The sequence below is a fragment of the Vulpes vulpes genome, chromosome 7 (genome assembly GCF_048418805.1).
Source record: "Vulpes vulpes isolate BD-2025 chromosome 7, VulVul3, whole genome shotgun sequence".
NCBI classification, from domain to species: Eukaryota; Metazoa; Chordata; class Mammalia; order Carnivora; family Canidae; genus Vulpes; species Vulpes vulpes.
In genome coordinates this window covers 71320300-71340042 of record NC_132786.1, presented here as the reverse complement: position 1 = coordinate 71340042, position 19743 = coordinate 71320300, and the positions used below count along the sequence as shown (strand labels likewise).

General features: G+C 45.6%; 1 long non-coding RNA gene across 1 annotated transcript in view; it reads right to left on the bottom strand.

Moving 5' to 3' along the window:
• The window catches only part of LOC112928941 (uncharacterized), a 31280-nt gene extending 11864 nt beyond the window's left edge, over positions 1-19416 (bottom strand). The window contains exon 1 of the long non-coding RNA XR_012002637.1: positions 2986-19416. This is a non-coding gene — a long non-coding RNA (uncharacterized lncRNA). The remainder of the gene's footprint in view (positions 1-2985) is intronic.
• Positions 19417-19743: the final 327 nt, after the last annotated feature.

Here is a 19743-nt window from a genome sequence, read left to right as displayed (position 1 = left end):
GTGGGTGCCATCTTCCGGGTCATTACCAGTCACGAGGGTAGAGGAGCAGGGTAGAGTTGAATGGACCCAAAGGATCAACAGCTCAGAGCCAGGTCAAGGGCAGTGCCAGAAGGAGAAACTTTTTACAAAAGATCTGCCCCCCTCACAGTTGAGCATTAAATAAATAGTAAAGGGCTTCATGCCTGGATCCTAATTTCTCAGTCTCCACATGGCCTTCAACACCATGATATAAAGTGAAGGCAGGGCCATGGGGCAGTTCCCACTTTCAACACCATTTTAAGTCACCATGGATTTCAAATGCAATAAATGGCTCCCATTGCCTGCAAGTTATCTGAGTGCTGTGAGGCCTTTCTACCACCTTCAGCACTCTCTCTACTTCCTTGGGGTAAACCCTCTGCTGCAACCAAATAAGCTGCCTCCACTCCCCTGCTTTGTGGGGGCTCCCTTACTATGGTGTTATTTTGAGAAAATAGATGAATTGTTAGCAGTCACAGACACTGAGGCACTCCACCTGGGATTCCTTTTTACTCTTTGCCCATTTTAGTGTTCGGTTCAGTATTTCCCACTTGTCCTAAGGAGTCTTCCTGGACCACCCTGTCAGGGCACCCTCTTCTGCACTCAACTTTCTTGCCTTAATGGTGTAAAGTCAGCTGACATTTACTGAGTCTTGTAACATGTTAAGCTACTCCATATCAAACATTTAAGGGACACATACGCCATGTTAGATGCTGTGTCAGTGCTTGCAGCACCAAGGAAAAAAACACAGTGCTTGTGGCAGGAGGAGCCTTCCATCCCTCAGAGGATGAGAGAAATGGGCAAGTGCCCTTGGGCACATGTGGGGAGCCATGGGAGACAAGGGAGCGAGGAGGCTCGGCAGGTCTGCCTGCTGTGCCTGAGGATGCTCTACTGAGGAACTCTAGGTTGACTCTTAAAGGAGGGGTAGAGTTTTTTGTTTTTGTTTTTAAAGATTTTTAATGTATTCATTTGTATTCATTTGAGAAACAGTACAAGCAGCAGTAGAAGCAGGAGAAGCAAGCTCCCCGCTGAGCAGGGAGCCTGATGTAGGGCTCCATCGCAGGACCCAGGGATCATGACTTGGGCCGCACGCAGGCAGATGCTGAACCATCTGACCCACCTAGGTGCCCCAGGAAGGGTAGAGTTTTAAAGGAAGAAGGGGTCCGACAAGGAAGGGAGATGAGGAGGAAAGAACCACACATGGTGCCTTTTCCTCAGCATCACTGCAGCATGGGGTTCAAGGTTGGGGGGGCCCATGAGCCTGGGGGGGGGGGTGGTGGACCAGGGCTCTCCCACGCAAGAACTCTGCACGGCTGAGTGGCTAGATGAGTGAAGTGTGACAGCTGAGTTACCTCCGAGAGAGAGAGGGGCAGACAGCAGCACTGCTTGGAACTGGGGATTTTACAGCAAAGAGGCACCTTCACATTCACTACCTTGTTTCATCACCACCGCATTCTTGCGCCACTCATTTGGCAATTAATCACACAGCACCCTGTGGCATGTTCATTTCTGCTATCTTGTTCCTTAACGTCTCCTGCCTCTTTTTTGTCTTCTCTTTTCTCCTGGACTATCAGCTTTTCACAGGCATACAACCATATCTTCTTTTGTGATGGTTCAAAAAAGAACCATCAAAGTAACTAGCACAGCACAGCTGCTTAGACCCACAGACCTGCAATTACATATGTCTTAACTGAAATTTTAGGATGTGCTTTTGCCATATTGCCTGTCATATAAGTCATCAAATCTATCAGCAAATAATTCTTGAGTCCTAGAGTTCAGATGGTCCTTAGAGCACATGTAAGAAGCGGCATGAAATATAGGTGAGGTGGGGTCATGCCAGGAGGTCCTGGACTGCCACGCTGAGGAATCTGGAACTCTCGTATAGAAGAGTTTTGAGTAGGGAAATGATGGGATTGAAGCATACTCAGAAGAGATTACTCTGGAAGGAGGATGGGCTAATGGAGACAGAGAACAGTACAAGCAGAGGTTATTAAGAGGTTTTGCTTACTGAGGTGAGAGTTTCTCAACCATCTGCTCAGATACGAGGGCCTTTGCTCTGGGGACCCTTGGGCTTAACTTCATTGTTCCCGAGCTCCATCACACCTAAGGGGAACACTTGAGGATTTGGGGTCTTTGCCTGCTTTTCTTCCCCTTCCCTTTATTTCTAACAGCCAGGGAGTAACAGTTCTATGCCAAATACCGTGGTACGGAGATGAAAGTCCAGTATCTACTATAGGGCAGAGGGTTTCCCAAAGGAGGTGAAAGAGGAGTTGGATCTTCAGAATGAGCAGGTGTTAACAGTTAAACAAAAGAGGAAGAGAGAAGAGCACATGTAAAGATGCAGCCCCGGGGCAAAGGAACTGGGCTCGAGGATCTTCTGGGAGATGTGCTGGAAACCTAGAAAAGGAGGAACCATTAAAAGGCTTTAAATAAGAGAAGGACCATCAGATTTCCATTACAGCAATATCATTGGTCTGGAGCCTGAAGGTAGTGACCCCACTGGAGTCAAAGACAGGACAACATATAGATATGACAGAAGCAGAATGGTTACGCCCTAGAGATGAAACACAGGTAGGGAAAAGGTGACTGAGAAGTCTTTGCGAAGGACCTTTACAATTGATGCATTTCACACGGGGGTCTGGCAACAGGTAACACACGCACTGCCTGGTGCTGGCCACAAGGTGGCAGCCACACACAGCCATTCACCCCCCCAACCTCCCCACCCCGTGGGTTTGCCAAAAACACAGGGAACAGACAGAAGTGGCTGGCCCTTTTTTAAGGCTTTCTGGAGTAACAATTTCAAGTAATAAAGAATATTTATCATTACTGTGAAGTAAATTTAAGACATCAGCTACTGAGGGTGGTTTCTCTTTGCCCCCCTGAAGACCTGACAAAATACCAGGTTTGTGGCTTGAAGACAATCAGCACTTTACTGCCCTCATCTTGTCTTTCTATCCCCAGACTGCTCACCTGGTTAGCACTCCCTCAGATTTGTAATGCTGCTTTGCGAGTCCCCACGCCTCCAGCAGGGCAGCAGAAGGACCTTCTCTTGCCTGGGCAGCAGCCTTTAAAGACATCATTCTCAGAGGTGCCTGGGTGGCTCAGATGGTTGAAGCGTCTGCTTTTGGCTCAGGTCATGATTCTTATATCCTGGGATGGGGCCCCTTGCTGGGTACCCGGCTCAGAGGGGAGTCGCTTCTCCCTCTCCCTCTGCTCACACTCTTTCTCTGTACCTATTTCAAACGAATAAATAAAATCTTTTTTAAAAAGTGTCCTTTTTAGTGGAAGATTTATATGGAGCCACCCAAACTGAAAAGAGAACAGGGCTCTCTGCCACGCAAGGCAGAACCACTAAGTACATTTTGGAAGGGAGCCACAAGACAAGCTTTGTACGCTTGCCCCCTAGACACACTTTCCTCCTTCTGAAAACCTTTCATGGCAGAAGCCATGACGTATCAACTGATTTGGGGGGAGCAGCATGAAAACCTCTTCTTGCCTCTCAGTGGGCTATTGTAAGGATGGCCAGCTGAGTCCTCAGAGAAGTGTGCTGAGCATCTAAACAGTGTAGGATGAGAAGTTTCAATGAAAGGGTTTTCATCCAGGAGAACCAGCCAGTGAAGAGCTTGGCCACCATGACTAAGTCCGACAAAACCCGAGACGGCAGGAAAACTGGCGAATGCTGCCTGGGGACCTCAGCAAGCGTGGAGGGCCAACGTCTCCATGTCAGCACCGCCGCCTACCTGAGGCCCCTGGTCCCCACCGCGTGGAGATTACCTGAGGGCAGTGTCAGGGCATGTGTTCCATGTGGGGCCGAGGGCAGCCACTTGTTCTGCTGAAGTGAGGACTGCTGTCTCAGCATCAGGCGGGTGGAGGCAGGGCGCATGATGAGGTGCCAGCCTGAGCACTGCTCCACAGCCAAAGGGCACTGGGGGCCGCCTGCCCCTTCAGCTTCCCTGGTCCATCCTTTGCTCTGACTGGCTCTCCTGTGAACGTGTCGGCCACTTAGCACCTGCCGCTCAGGAGCAGAACAGCCTGAAGCACCGGGAGACAGAGCCGTAGATTCCCTAACCTGGAGCACGGTGTCACTCTGCAGTGCCTTCCGGGCATTTCACTTACTACCCGTTCGAATCCTTGCAGTGGCCCTGTGAGATGGGTACTATGACCATTCTCAATTCGTGGGTGAGGAAACCGAGGCACGGAGACATTCAGTAACTGCAGGCGCCCAGAGGCACGCAGCTAGTAAGTGGCAGAGCCGGGATTCAGACCCAGCAGCCTGCTGCCTCACCTTGTCAGTGGGCAGAGTGAGGCCAGGTAACCTGCACAACCACAAGGGGCACTGAGGGTAGGATGGATGTGAGGTGTGGGAGGACGAGGCCACACTCTGGCCTCCTAGTCCCAACCCCAGTGCTTCCTTCACGTGCTGTTTCTTCTATGCTCGATAGCCAGGACAGACAGACAGAGCCTCAATCAAAACACGCGCCAGCCAAGTAGAAGCTCCCTAAGAGAAGCCTTCCCTTGTACGGAAATCGACTCACACTTAAGGCCCTGTGGTCTTCAAAGGGATTCTGGAGAGGGTCCCTCCACCCCAGACAGGATTCCTTCCATTAACTCCCCTTAAGCTGTACAATTTATAGCTTCACTGAGGTTTTTTTTTTTTTTTTAAAAGACTATTTATTTATTCATGAGAGACACAGAGAGAAAAAGACAGAGGAAAAAGCAGGCTCCGTGCCGGGAGCCCGACGTGGGACTTGATCCTGGGACTCCAGGATCACGCCCTGGGGCAAAGGCAGGCACCAAACCGCTGAGCCACCCAGGCACCCCTCACTAGGTTTTTAGTTGACTTAACATTGCCAGTGGTTTAAATCAGCACACCATAAGCGAGAAGAACCTAATCGCAGAGGTCACGCTGTTCTCAACATCAGAACTGTAACACCTGCTTGAATCGCCTCACAGGAAAAGAAACAGAGCAAACCGGGTCCTCAGGTGCCAACTTCCAGGGAAAACTCCTCTTCTGAGGCAGGGGGGGTGGTCTCCAGGTCACAGAAGGACACGGGGAGCCCCCCTGGAGGCCGTCTGCAGTAACATCACACATTCGGGCTGCATGGAGGGACCCTAAAAACCAAGCCCATAGTGTGGGTGTCAAAGCTACTCCTTTGTCAAGTTAGCAACCTACCAGCCCTCATGAATATTCTGAAGTAGAAAATGGAAGCGAAATGCGTTATATTCTAAATTAGAGCAGATGCACTTACCACTGAACACCCTGCTGGAATTACTTGGGGGCTGGGAGGGGGGCACAGCAGGAACCAGTGTTTCCAAGCAGCCCTGATGCACTAAAAATATCTCTTACTTCTCCTTTCATCTGTCTGGTCACTGTCCCAGACGCAAGCTCAGCATCGCCTGGTCCACAGAACCTGCTAAACCGCCGTCTACCTCCACTTCTGGACACAGTGAATATTCTCAGATGTAAGCATGAGGTTATAGACTATGACATAGCAATGTCCTACTCAAAAACAGCTGTTGGAAAGAACTGCTTCAGATTGGCATCTCCAGAACACTTGGAAAATAGAGTTCTTTTTTTTTTTCCCTTAAAAAAAAGGATTGATTACTTTCACTCTGGACTGGTGAGAACAACTCACTCCAGAGATCCAACTAAATTGCTGGCACCGAAAAAAAAATAAATAAATAAATTGCTGGCACCGAAATTCCTAACGATACTCAAGCAAATTAAATCTTATAAAGGAAAACTTGTGCGTAATATGCCTGTGGACAAGGTGCTCTGACCTCCTCCTGCAGCTTCAAAGATATCCTGCTCTATTGCATAACCCATAGCCTTGAAAAAAAAAAATCAGCTTTTCCTGCCAGCAGCTTCGCTGCATCCACCTGTCCCTACAGGTAGTAAAAGATTAGAAAGATCAGAACCACAGTGTTTACACAACACGTTCCAGCACTCTCTTCCTTCTAGCCCCCACCCTAAAAAGTTCAAAGTTCATTTCTCTAAACCAGGGGCAGAGGTGGTTCACAGAGCACACGGGGCCAGAGGGAAGGAGCCTTGCTTGCTGGTCCCCTGCCCCCCCACCCATGTCACAGGTGGGCATCACAGGCAAATGGAGGCCCTGGGGGGAGGCAGCTTTGCAGCAGGAGAGGGGTGAGGGGCTCATGAGAGGCAGGCAGGCCCTGAGGCCACCCAGATGCTCCCTTGGGATCCCCAAACTTGCAGAAGTTTAAAATTAGAAAGAGGGCCCCGTGACCGTCCCAGAGGAAGCAGGTTCATTGAATGCAGGGGACGACCTTCCCCAGAATTGTGGGGGGCCAGCTCTGCAGGTTTCACTTTCAGAAGAGCCAACATTGTGTTCTTTACTCCTACTTCCCTGCCATGCTCACCATCCAGGTCTTTAACCCACAAGCCATGGTAGAGCTCACCCCATCCATTTAAAGTCATTTTATGGTCCTGTGGGCCTATTTTTCATGCTTTTTAGCACCTGAAATGACTCCTGGTTTCAAGTTCACTAAAATCTGCTTTCACTATTACGTTTTTGTTTATTCTCCTTGACAAGTGACATTAACAGGAAGAGGAGAGCAGCAAGCAGTCTCTTGGGGTGAGGGCTTTCCCTTTTTTTTGGTGGGGGGTGCTTTCCTAAGAGCCTGAGGGATGCCCTGGGCTGGGGACACTCACAGGGTTATGAAGAGACCCCAGGAGACTTCTGAGATGGACGCCTTCCAGAGCAGCAGCCGAATAAACCCAAGGCCTCCGAGGGGCCATACCTGCTGGCCTTGCCCACCCTCATCCTGGGCCACACCAGTCTTCATCCTCAAAGGCCAAACATGTCCCCACTCCAGAGCCTCTTACACATGCTGTCCTCCACGCTTGGAACCTTCAGCCCCAACTCCTCCACCCACTCCTTTCTCAACCTTTGGCTCCCACTCACCTTAGAAATTACCTCCTCAGAGAACTGCTCAAAACGAAGCCCCCTTTCATCTCGGAGCACCTTTTCCCTCACAGCATGTAGCCTGAGTATTTATTTATTTATTTGAGAGAGGTAGAGACACAGGAGGAGGGAGAAGCAGGCTCCATGCTGGGAGCCCGACGTGGGACTCGATCCTGGGACTCCAGGATCGCACCCTGGGCCAAAGGCAGACGCTAAACCGCTGAGCCACCCAGGGATCCCCGCCTGAGTTTTGTTTTAAAGATTTTATTTATTTATTCATGAGAGACACACACACACACACAGAGGCAGAGACACAGGCAGAGGGAGAAGCAGGCCCTATGCAGGGAGCCCACCCCAGGACTCAATCCCGGGTCTCCAGGATCACACCCTGGGCTGAAGGCAGTGCTAAACTGCTGAGCCACCCGGGCTGCCTGTGGTTTTTTTTTTTTTTAACTGGACTGCTCTTCTGGGCACTTCCTTAGCCTCCATGATGACAGAGATCACGCTTGTTTTTTTAATCACTACCACCACCACCATCATCATATGGGTGCCAATCGGTGACTGGCACACTGTAGATGCTCACGAAAGCTTTGATGAGTGAATGAACAATGACACCAGCCTCTTCTGACCTCCCTGAGCTGCTCTGATCTCTGAATGACCTATAGGAGGTGCCTCTAACCACATCTCCATCTGCCTCTGACCTTCCTCTCTCCCTCACCCAATAAAACCATAATGAATGCTAGTATATCTGACTGCAAATAACCAGGTCTAAAAGGAGAAGTTCACAACTGACACTCCCAAACAACTGCTGAAAGGATTTATGAACTTGGCCTAATGTTCAACTGTGGTGGCAAAATTAACCTATGAAATTAAAAATTCCTCCCTGGGGGCACCTGGGTGGCTCAGTGGTTGAGCATCTGCCTTCGGCCCAGGGTGTGATCCCGGAGTCCCAGGATCGAGTCCCACATTGGGCTCCCTGCATGGAGCCTGCTTCTCCCTCTGCCTGTGTCTCTGCCTCTCTCTGTCTCATATGAACAAATAAAATCTTTAAAAAATAGAAAATTCCTCCCTTGGTGACAGCACCGGGAATACCTAGAACAGAGCAGGGTTGAAGACGAAATCCCGAATTTTATAGCTTAGGAAATGCTGCCCACAATCTCTCTCTCCCCCTCCTCTGAGCACACACTATTGCTGGGGCTCCCTGCCTGTGGTGATGACACAGGCCCTGCATCCCAGGTAAGTCATTCACATCTAGCTCTGTGTGTCCACAGATGCTGCCAGCTTCCCTGTTTCCACTCTGCTCCCCTGCAGGCCTGTGGAAAGCACCCCAATCTATTATTAGGATCTGTTCAATGATACCGCCCCTCCAGCCAGCAACATCTTCCTTGCCAATCCCACCAGCCCCCCACTCACATCCTCTGGGGCTCACTTTCTCGCTTCCCCGGGGAACACACACATCTCACCCTTATTTCTCACTCCCCAACACACCACAAGCTTACATATTCAACACGCTCGCTCGCTCGCTCAGGGACTTCACCTGAACTCCCCCAGCTCTCTCCACTTTTCCACAAAGCTCCAACCCCAAGGGGAAGAAGGGCTGCAGCCAGCCTGGTCTGAATACAAACACAAGATTCACTGTCAGCACCTTGACACTTGGAAAGAATCCATCACATGTCAGTGTGAGGCTCTCATTGGGAAGGTAGAAGGATGTCACGGGGTGGAAGGAGAGAAGTGAAAGTCTGTTGATTCTCCCTCTGGATCTTGCTGGTTAGGACAAGAAAGACACTGTTTTTGTTAAAGACTCTAACACCTGTGTTACTGGCTGGCCTCGAGATATTCACACGGTACATTAGAGTGTAAGATCTGGGGTCAGAAGACCAAGGCTGAAATCCGGTAGTCCTCACCCTTCTCCATGGTTTCACTTTCCAGCTACCCATGGTCTCAGTGACCCATGGTCACCCACAGTCTGGAAGCTGATGATCTTCCTTCTGACTTATCATCACAAGGTCAATGACAGCTGAAGGCTATGTCACCAGCGCCTATGTCATTCACCCCACAGCATTTCACCACAAATCCATTTTATCGTCTCACATCATTGCAAGAAGGGTGAGTGCAGTAAAGATATTTTTTTAAGGATCTTATTTATTGGGAGTGGGGGGGAGAGAGAGAGGGAGAGAGCCAAGGGAGAGGCAGACTCCCCACCGAGCAGGGAGCCTGACAATGAGGGGCTGGATCCCAGGACCCAGAGATCATGATCTGAGATGCTTAACTGACTGAGCTACCCAGGGGCCCACAATAAGGTATTTTGAGATAAAAACAGCATTTAACTAACTTTTATTATAGTATATTATTATAATTATTCTAACTTATTGTTAGTTACTGTTGTTAATCTCTTACTGAGTCTAATTTATAAAGTTTATCATAGCTTTGTATGTACAGGAAAAAAACACAGTAGTTAGGGGTTTGGTACTATCCACGGTTTTAGGCATCCTCTCGGGGTCCTAGAACACATTCCCCCAGCAGGTAAGTGGGGATTACTATACTAACCATGTACAGGCACCGGGGCAAGCAGATGTTTCCAGGTTAGTACAATAGGGAATCAAGAAACTGACTTCCGAGAGTTGCTGTTAGGATTCATTAATGTCATGTATATGAAAGTACCTTATAATCTGCAAATATGAGATCCTGCATGAATTATTTTCCATTGTCATCAAGTATGTCGTTTCTACCTCTCTCTCATTCCAACACTTGTTCAATGTCTGCCACTGTCAGGCACTGTCTTGTGTGTCAGGGTGTTTATCCAAAAGTAAATAGTACTAATCCAGGCTCTCACGGTGTCAGTGCAAACCAGGGAAGACAGACAAGAGACAGAAGTTGGAGCCTAGTATGATACATGCACAAAGAGTAAGCACAGCATTCTGGGGAAGCATGCAGGTCCTGAGCAGTCAGGGGAGGCTACCTGGAGGACCTGGAGGAGGATTCACCTGAAAGGAAGAGTAGTGATTGGCTAAAAACAGAGTGAAAGAAAGCTTCTGTGTAAAGGGCAAGCATGACCAGCTTCATTTGGCTGGTCCAGAGACCACAGAATAGGGGTAAAGTTGGGGGGAATACCAAGAGATGAGAGCAGAGCACACAGGGCCTCCGTGCCTCACTGTGGAAAAGCAGCTTTCCCTGATGAGGCACTGTGCAGCCAACTTAGCAATAATATCATGGGACAACAGATTTTGGGGTCCTGACAGCAGGCCTGAGTTTACTGGAAGGTACAACATTAACAAGCTCCTATTCATTTCCAAAAATAAAACAAAGGGGCTTCCATCAAGGGCCATGCCAAGTTGGTTTTTTCAAAAGATGGGATAGCTGCTTTGTTAGTTACCTTTTTTGGACCTACTCTCTCATCACCCCCAGCACATTTGCTGGAGTCATGGGGGTGGGCTGTGCTAATATGCACCATTAAAAACAAGCTGTAACCAGGTGATTTAGAATAAGGTACGGCACTGGAAAGCCCAACTGTGGGGGATGCACCACAACAGACAATTGACTACATGAAGCTGATTGACCCCAAAAGATAGAAATGGCTCTAAAACAGGAATCATTTATGGAAACTGAAAACGACACAAACTAAGTGCTTGGGGCTTAGGAGCCAGGCTGCTGTGATCTGCATCTTCGGTCCCCCACTTACCAGCTACATGATCTTGGGAGAAATGACTTAACTTCTCCAAGCCTTAGTTTTCCATCAGAAAAGTGGGTATGATGATAGCACCTGCCTCATAGGAATGTTTACTAAAGCAGATGACCAAGTGGAGGACTTGGCACAGCCTGAGCACAGATGATGCTCAGCCAACAGTGCTAGCTACTGCTGTTACTACTGGCATCGTTAGTCTCCTGCATCTGTGCTGGAGCAGATGTACACTCGCCTCCAGTTGACATGAGTGAAAGAGTGGAGACCTGAATACAGAAATTAATGATCCCTGACCCCAGAACATGGATGCCACAGGAAATGCAACTACAGTGACTTGGCGTTCTAGGTTGGTCACGGCCCGTACGTATTACGTCACAGGTCACTGACACTTTCTCAATGATAGTAGGGATACCTCAGTTTCATAGGAGAGGGCTCACAGTTAAATCAGCCCATTAAAGAATGCTATGCTGGAAAATATTCCTCCTCTATTGAAAACACTATTTCTGGGCCCCATGTCGACTTTTTAAAAAAATTCTTCAGAGTAAGGAATATTTCATGAGCGCCTTCTCTTCATGATAGCTATGTTAAAAGTTAAAGGAACTACCACAAATATCTCATATCTTCCTTCCTAACCTGTTCAACAATCCCATTGCCTGTGAATATGTCTAAACTTTATGTTTTAATTTAAACTCATCTTAAAGCTATTTATATCTTTGGCATGTTAACACCTTTGCAGACACTAGGTTCCAACTCAGGTGTGACTCACTTTTAAAGTGGCCTCCTCGGGACTCCCAAGGCTAACATTCTGGGATCTGGTAAATGAACTTCATACTCACTCGGTAGCATTTATGATCTCACAGTCTTACTTCCTGCAGATCTAGCCTGGAAGCGAAACTTTAAAACAAGCTGTGGACCGAGGAGATGATTCAGAAACTTGATGCCCAGCACGGTAGTGACTGGTGGGAAGAGTCAGTCTTCCTCACACTTTTCACTGTAAGGAAAATAGCAGGTTACAGTAGCACTTTCTAACTGCCCTCCCTTGCTCCTGGCAAATTCATGAACACCAAGTAACCTCAAGCTGCTAGTATTGGCCTATCTGCAGCATGAAAGGCAGCCCTGGGCTGGGAGTGGGTAGCATGGTAGGGCTCCTCTGGGCGAGAGACAAGGGTACGGGTAAGGACACAGAGCTGCTTCTCAAAGACAGGGTAACAGGAAACAGCTTGGCAGGTTTGGGAAGCAGCAAGCTGACTCTTAAACGCAGCTTTATTTCACTGTTTTTCTGAAAATCATTCACTCAAACAGGATGCCTCTTTTGAATGCGGATGTTACAAGAATACCAATTTAGGTTATGTTAAATTTTTTCAGTAAAGCTGGTCCTTCAATGCTAAGCATTCAAGTTGGCCAGAATTCTAAAATACTACAGCACTGCTCACCGAGAACACGGAATTTAGAACAAGGGTGACACTGGACCACCACAGAGTGAGTCTCCTGGAGGTCAAGGGGGAATGTGCTCAGTAAGCAGTCAGTCAGCTAATCGGCTTCCTGTGAGTAAGGCTTCCTCTGAATGATCTCAGGAAGGCCCCCTCATCCCTTGCACAGGAGCTAACGGCTTTAACATTCTAGCCCTAGATCTCAGAGTCTGGTGAACTTCATCAGTGGTCATACCTTGGAAAGCATTATTCAGAGAAACTGAAAATAACAAACCAAAAAACCAAAAAACGACCTTCCCAGATTTTTGAGAAAGGGGTGGAAACTGACCTATATTCACTGTTGTAGATTAAAATTTATCATAGATTTTATTTTATTTTATTTTATCATAGATTTTAAATGAAGAAAAAATTTTTTCCACATAAATAAAATCAACTCATTTTACAAATAGTAAATTGAAGCTCAGATGGGGGTAAAAACAGTACAAAAATTAAAACACCATTAATGTCTGGTGATGACCAACCATAAAGTGAGTCTAATTTTAATCAGGCTGTGCATCTTCCATTCAACCAGTTGTTATGCCGTGCTGAGAGGCAGATGTGGTAGGTCAGTTTACTGTAAGACACAGCTGCGAGCCCATCTCTAAGCCAGGGTGCTATCAGGCCTCAAATACTCATGGGAATTTAGGGAGCTCATCAATTAGGCTGGAGGAGGTGACCCTGAGCTAAGGTTTGACCTGATCACTCACTATGAACCAGGGACACACAATGCCAAACAAACATTCGTAGGCAAGGTTTGGGGTGATAAGCTGCCCTGGGCAAAGCGGCCTTTATGCTAAGGGCTCCCACAGCAGAGCCTGATGATGGCACTTGGAAAGTGACCTGACTCTGGCAAAAGTTTTCTTATAAAGGGGATCCCTGGGTGGCTCAGTGGTTTAGCGCCTGCCTTTGGCCCAGGGCGTGGTCCTGGAGTCCCGGGATCGAGTCCCACATCAGGCTCCCGGCGTGGAGCCTGCTTCTCCCTCCTCCTGTGTGTGTCTCTGCCTCTCTCTGTGTCTATCATAAATAAATAAATAATAAATTTTAAAAAAAGTTTTCTTATAAAGCCTGCTGTGCCCAGGCAGCCCCTTTGCTAGCGTGGACATGGCCCACTCACCAGACTTCTACAAGCAACCCAGTGCCTACCATGTGTCCTTCTCGTCCTCTCTTACATATACTCTTCAGCTCCAACCAAAAGAACAAAAAGCAAGTGTACTGCATATGGGAGGATGGAGCCCATAAGAGGGAGTTGTATTTGAAAAATAAATTCATCGTATGTGAATAATAGTCTTAAGCCTTACAAATCAAGACATATTCATAAAATTAGATTACCAAAACATATCTTGGAAAGCAGCTTCTCTTCGTATTTGTTATATTAGTACAGTAAAATAGTGACTATCGTAAGTAGCTGAAAGTTTCTTGGCAATCAAACCTACCAATTAGAGAAAAAGCAGAATGGAAGAAAATGTCTGATACTCCACTTGAATTCAAATCATGATTCAGGAGTTTTAAAAATTGTCACACGAACAGACCAATGATAAAGGGAAAAAATGGTAAAATATTAATTGTAGAGTCCAGTTGGTGTGTGTGTGGGGGTCACTGTAAAATTATTTTAACCTCACTGTAGACTTGAGACTTTTAGTAATAAAATGTTGGAAAAAAGTATTATCACACCCTCCACTCAGGTACCAATATCCCTCAAAATTCGTGGACCCTTACAGCTAAATATAACAGTAAAAGGTCTTGAAGTATAAAATAAAGGAAGCATAAAAAATTAACTAGAGAAAGACAAGTGACTCCATATAGGATGCTGGGGGATGGACTCCATGAAAAAAAAATCCTTTACACTTTACTTCTAACTTGGTGAGTTTAATATAAAAAAGGGATTTTTTTTTTTTTTAATCAGAAGAGTATCTTTTAATTTCTGGGTGGGAATTCCTAAACCCATGTTAACAAGAGAGAGTCACACAGAAAAAAAACTGATAAAAATCACTTATTTAGATTTAGGGGCAGCCCAGGTGGCTCAGCGGTTTAGCGTCGCCTTCAACCCAGGGTCTGATCCTGCAGACCCGGATTGAGTCCCAGTCAGGCTCCCTGCATGGAGCCTGCTTCTCCCTCTGCCTGTGTCTCTGCCTCTCCCTCTCTCTCTCTCTCATAAATAAATAAACAAACAAATAAATGTTATAAAAAATCATTTATTTAACTAAATAGAATGTAAATGTTCTCTGTCTTGAAAGAATCATAAGCAAAATTGAAAATCAAAGAAGCTAAGAAAAATACTTGCCCTAATATGACTAACACACACACACACACACACACACACTACATGCCCCTCAAACTGTAAGAAAATTGTAAGAACAGTCACACTTTGATAGAAGAGATGATAAAGGACATGAACAGAAATTTACAAGATGACACAATGGATTAATAAACACAGGAAAAAGTTAACTTTTCCTGGAAGCCAACTACAGAATGCCATGTACCTAGCACAGAGTGGGCAGCCAACAAACAGCTGCCTAGGGGCCCCAGGGTGGCTCAGGCCTCTTGACCTCGGCTCAGAGCTCACATCTCCGGCTTGTGAGTTCGAGCCCCACACTGGGCTCCATGCTGGATGTAGCACTACTTTAAAAAGAAATAATAATAATAAAAAAAGCTGTCAAATAAATGAGCCAAAAATAGTGTAACATTTTTCTCTCAAAGATAATACTCAGGATGGATGAAGGGCATTTCATTCATTGCTAGAATGTGGGTAACTCGCTACAAAGCCTTCTAGGAAACAATTTGGCAAGGGTTCTCAAGAACCTTTAAAAAGTTTAACTCTGGGGTGGTTGCCTGGCTCAGTCAGTAGCGCATGTGACTCTTAGTCTCAGGATTGTGAGTTCAAGTCCCATATTGGACATGAAAGCCTACTTAAAATGAGATAAATAAATAAGTTTTAATTCCCTCAACTTAATAAACTCACTGCAAGAAATCTCTAAGGAAATATTTTAATATACTATTTAATATTAATACATTCTTATTTTGTAGTAATATATTATCAATGTTTTAATATTAATATCATTAATTATTTAAATATATTTTAATGAAAAATGGCCAAGACTCATGTATTTAAAAAGATAATATTTATAACGTAAAATTGGCTTTTATAAAAAATGGAAGCCCAAGGCCCCTGAGTGGCTTAGTTGGTTAGGCATCTGACTCGATTTCAGCTCAAGTCATGATCTCAGGGTCTTAAGATGGAGCCCCATATCGGGCTCCCTGCTCAGCAGGGAATTGGCTTGTCTCTTTCTTTCTGCTCCTCCCCCTGCTTGCTCACTCTCTCTCTCTAAAGGAAAAAGAAAAAGAAGCTAACTAAACACTCTCAAATTTTGCACTGTTAAAAATGTTCTTAAAGCATTTTACGAAATGGGATATAAAAGTTCCTATACAGAATGATGCCAATTCTGTAAGCTGTGTGTGTGCAGGAAAGTCTTGAAGGGAAATACACACATGTTAACAGAGCTTTGGGTGAGGAAACCAGAGATAATTTATATTTCTTCTTTATTCTATTTTGTATTTTAAAGAAGTTTTACTACACGAGTTAGAAAAAAAAAAACAACCCAAATACCATATAAACGTTGGATGAGTGATCCGCTGCTTTCAAAACCGGTCTCATCCAAATCAAGACCACCAGTAAGAGAAAGGCTTTAGGCTGGACGTCTGGGTCCAAATCCATACAAGCCAGCTTGCCACTTTCCCAGGGTCCTACACACCTGCGTGTCTGAGGGCACTCTGCCGCGTGCCAACACTGCCTTCTCTTCCCTCAGACCTGCGGCTCCTCTCGTATCTCACCTTATGGTGAATGATGCCACTTCCTCACCTCACCTCATCACCTCTCTCCCCTTTCCCACCTCGCTAACCCCCACCCCGAATCTGCTGTCCTGGGCATCCTCATGGTCTCCCTGGTGAGGGCTCTGGCCGGAGCAGCTCTCTTGCAGTCAGGCCTCCCTGCCTTGCCCGCTGGGCCCTGCTTCCCTCCCCTCCACTCATTCTCTTCCAGGCAGCCTGGGCCACCTTTCCACTTTTCCGCCTTCACCCTCCCTGACAGAGACCTTCAGGCAGATGTGGTGTGGCTCCGGCTTCACCTCCCCTCACTGCTCCTCTCCCACACCCTCCACCGGACCTCACAGCCTCTGGCCCAGTGCCTCGCCACTACGCTTGCCTCCCTTCTTTGGCTAACTCTCGGCTAAGGTTTATCCTGCAAGAGTCCAATCAGACATCACCTTCGTCAAGAAGTGTCACCAGGTCCCATAGTGTGCTGATTTTATGCAACCACAGCACTGACTGTATATGGTGATCCCCGGTTTTGTACCTTTGCCTCCTCTCCCAGAAGGTGAGCACCTAGCAAAGGAGGCCCTCAGCGTTTGTGGAATGAGTGAAGAAATGCTTTCCCCCCATCTCAGACATAGTTACCTATTCTCATCTTGGGAAAGATCCCAAGATTTTACCACTTCCCTCGGCTTGCCTCTCCTCTACTTGATCATCGTGGCAATTGAGGCAGTCTCTCTTATCTATTCATCAGCCAACACGTTTATTTATTATAGGCCTTATGTTCTGACGATATCGCTTTGGTTTTATTGGAGTCCATTTGCTCCTGCCCCAGCCTATCAAAGAAGTGTCACCAACGTCCCCACACGGGACAGTCATTTAAGGAACTGCAATTTTGTGAAAGCAAGGCAGTGTGTGAGCTACCAGGGATAGAAAGATAAATCAGACTCTTATTACTCACACAGACCATTAGCAAGGAACCCCTTAGCTTTTTTCGGACTGAAACTCCCAGTCACTTCATCCTTTGCTAGAAGGATGTGTAACTTCTGTTGCTTGTGTGTCTGCTCTTCACAGTTACCCAAAATCTCTTTTCAAACGTGACTGAAATTGGACACAATAACGAGTATGACTAATGCAAGTCTTGTTTTCTTACCCTTTTATGTCATACTTCTGTTAATACACCCAAGATTCATGTCTATTTTTTTCCACAACAGCCTTACAGTACGAGCTTGAATTTACTTGATGGGCAGTAAGGCTACAGTTCTTCTAAATGTTTTTTTTCTGTACTCAACTAAACCACCTTCCATCTATCCCCACCAAATTTCTTGTGCTCAAGGAGAATAATTTTCCAGTTTGTTACAATTGTTTTTAATTATATTTCTGCAGTTCAGATGATTTGTAGTCTCGTCTAATTTGGTAACATACACAATGGAAAAGGCAAAAGAAAGAAAAGAGATTTCATTTTGTATGAGAAAAACTCACCCCGACTGTTAACTGTGAGTCTTAAAGTCTATACCAGAATTCACAACACACACTACAAATTTCATGGATAAATGTTTTAGGGAACCTAAAACATTTGGAAGTATCCATTTGGAAGTTCTGAGAATATTATACATTCTTTTTATTTAACATTAGTTACATATTTTCTTCACCTTTCCTTTTTTTCAATCTTTGCCCCCTCCTACCCCTGACCTAGCAAACAGAGAATAACTTCTTTCTGACTTGGATGGCTCCTCTTTTAAGTCAGAGTGTCTACTGGGAAGCTCAAGAAATCACGGCAGAAACATAAGGTCTGACTCTGGGCTGGTGTCCTTAACCTGGGAGCCACAGATGAGCCTCACTGAGCTCAAATACCTTGAAAACAGAGGCAAATGTTTGTGTATGAATGTAGCAAAAGATTTGTGGCTTCCATCATAATTTCAAAGGGGTCCAACACCTCCAAAAGGCTAAGAACCCCAGCTCTAAGGCACTCAGACATAATTAAGCAGTAAACTGAATAAACAGCACCAGAATGATTCAACTTTCTACTCTGCCATTTCCAAAGAGAAAGAGAAATTCTACAGTAATTATACATTAAGCATCTTTTGCATCAATGAAGAACAGGACTTAAGGTTGTGATTTAGGAAATCCAGCATATACAAAATAATACAGAAGCAATAATCGAACACTTCAAGTATCAGTCACTCCAAATATCTGAGTTTCCACTTTTCACAAAGTTTGATATACTTTCTTTGTCCTTTTTTGATACCTCTAACTTATTTGATAACATTGGTTTAAAACCAAACCACCAGGAATCAGAAGTTTCTCTGCACACATGTTACTAACCAAAAACATGTATTTTTTCACCAGCTCTTAGTAACTGTATTATTTTTGCTAGAAGATCCTGTTCTCTTCCATACTTCATCACCAAAAAACCACTTAACACAAATATCTCAAAATCAAAACCGCCTTCATGACAACATGCTGCAAATATCAATTTATCTTAAGTCACAACTTCTACTGTCATCTACAGATTATGCCATCTTTTATAATCATCACCACATCCCGAGCATTTCCTACAGGTAAATGCGAAACGTAGCATAAATGGGTCAGGAAAAGATGCTGCCAAAAGCTTTATCCTTTGACGAAATGCCACTCAGAAATTTAGAAGCAAGAACCCGTGAAAACCAGAAACTGCTGTCATCCATACTCACCACTGAGCAGGACACAAAGGACCCCGAAGCACAGGCTGGACTTGTCATGGGATTGAATTCCATTAGGAGAACAGGCAAGCAGAGACAGCAAGTGGCAACACTACCTTGCTCCAGCTCATCTTATTTGCAGACACACAGATTTTGGAATCTTCCAGGACTAACAATGAAAACCACACTAGGGTTGTTTTCCCAATTCCTATGAAATGAGTCAGTAGGTCAAACAACTTATCCACTTGGGAGAGAGAACAATTTCCTTCAACGGCACTCACTGTTTCCAGTGACTGTAATTCCCTCCCTATGCCCCCTGGATAAGCTACTGGCAAGCCAGCCGGGGGAGACACATCACAGGTACCGCCAAGAAGGGTGGCCTTCTTCATGGGATACTTTCTCCTTGTGAATATTTATAAGGAAAAAAAAAATCCAGTTAGGAGGAAGATGCGGAGGAAGTCTCTTAATTTTAAAAAAGTTGGCAGAACTTTTCTCTGCTGATACTGTGTAGTCAGTCACTTCTATCTCCTAAGACGGCAGAGTGATAACTTTAAATATAGAAAAGCAGTAACTGTTCCTTGAAAAGCCCCCCACAAAATGCTTCCTTCTGTAAAACTTCCTTTCCTCCTCAAAAGGACTGGTATACTCAAAAAAAAAAATCCCAATGATTATTCAATCAACCCACATTCTGAAAAACCCTTCACAGGCTTCTGTGAGTCCTGCAATTCTGTCCATTAAACCATATAAAGCAGAAGTATTTATGATCTTGCCAGCAGTCTTTTGAATCCACAATCCAAGACCTTGAACCCTGGCTTAGCAATAATCATTGGAATCCATCACCTACTCACCGGATAGAACATTTCTTGTAGTTAGTGACCTTCTGCACTGGAAATCACCAGCTACCAGCAATGAAGCCATGGTTCTGAGAACTCACACATTCAGCCAGATACATGGACGTGTATCTGTAAATACAGGTACAGAGATCTGTGACAGTTCTTCATTTAGGAGACTGGAAGTACTTTTGCTTTCTGTATCGGGAGTACTTTCTTTCTTTTTAAAGAGGAGGTTTCGTTTTGATCTTGAGAAATTCTGATAAAACCACCAACTGAACCTGCCATTAGAAGCGAGGGATTTCACAACGTTCATTCCAAAAAAACTGTGGCTATTCA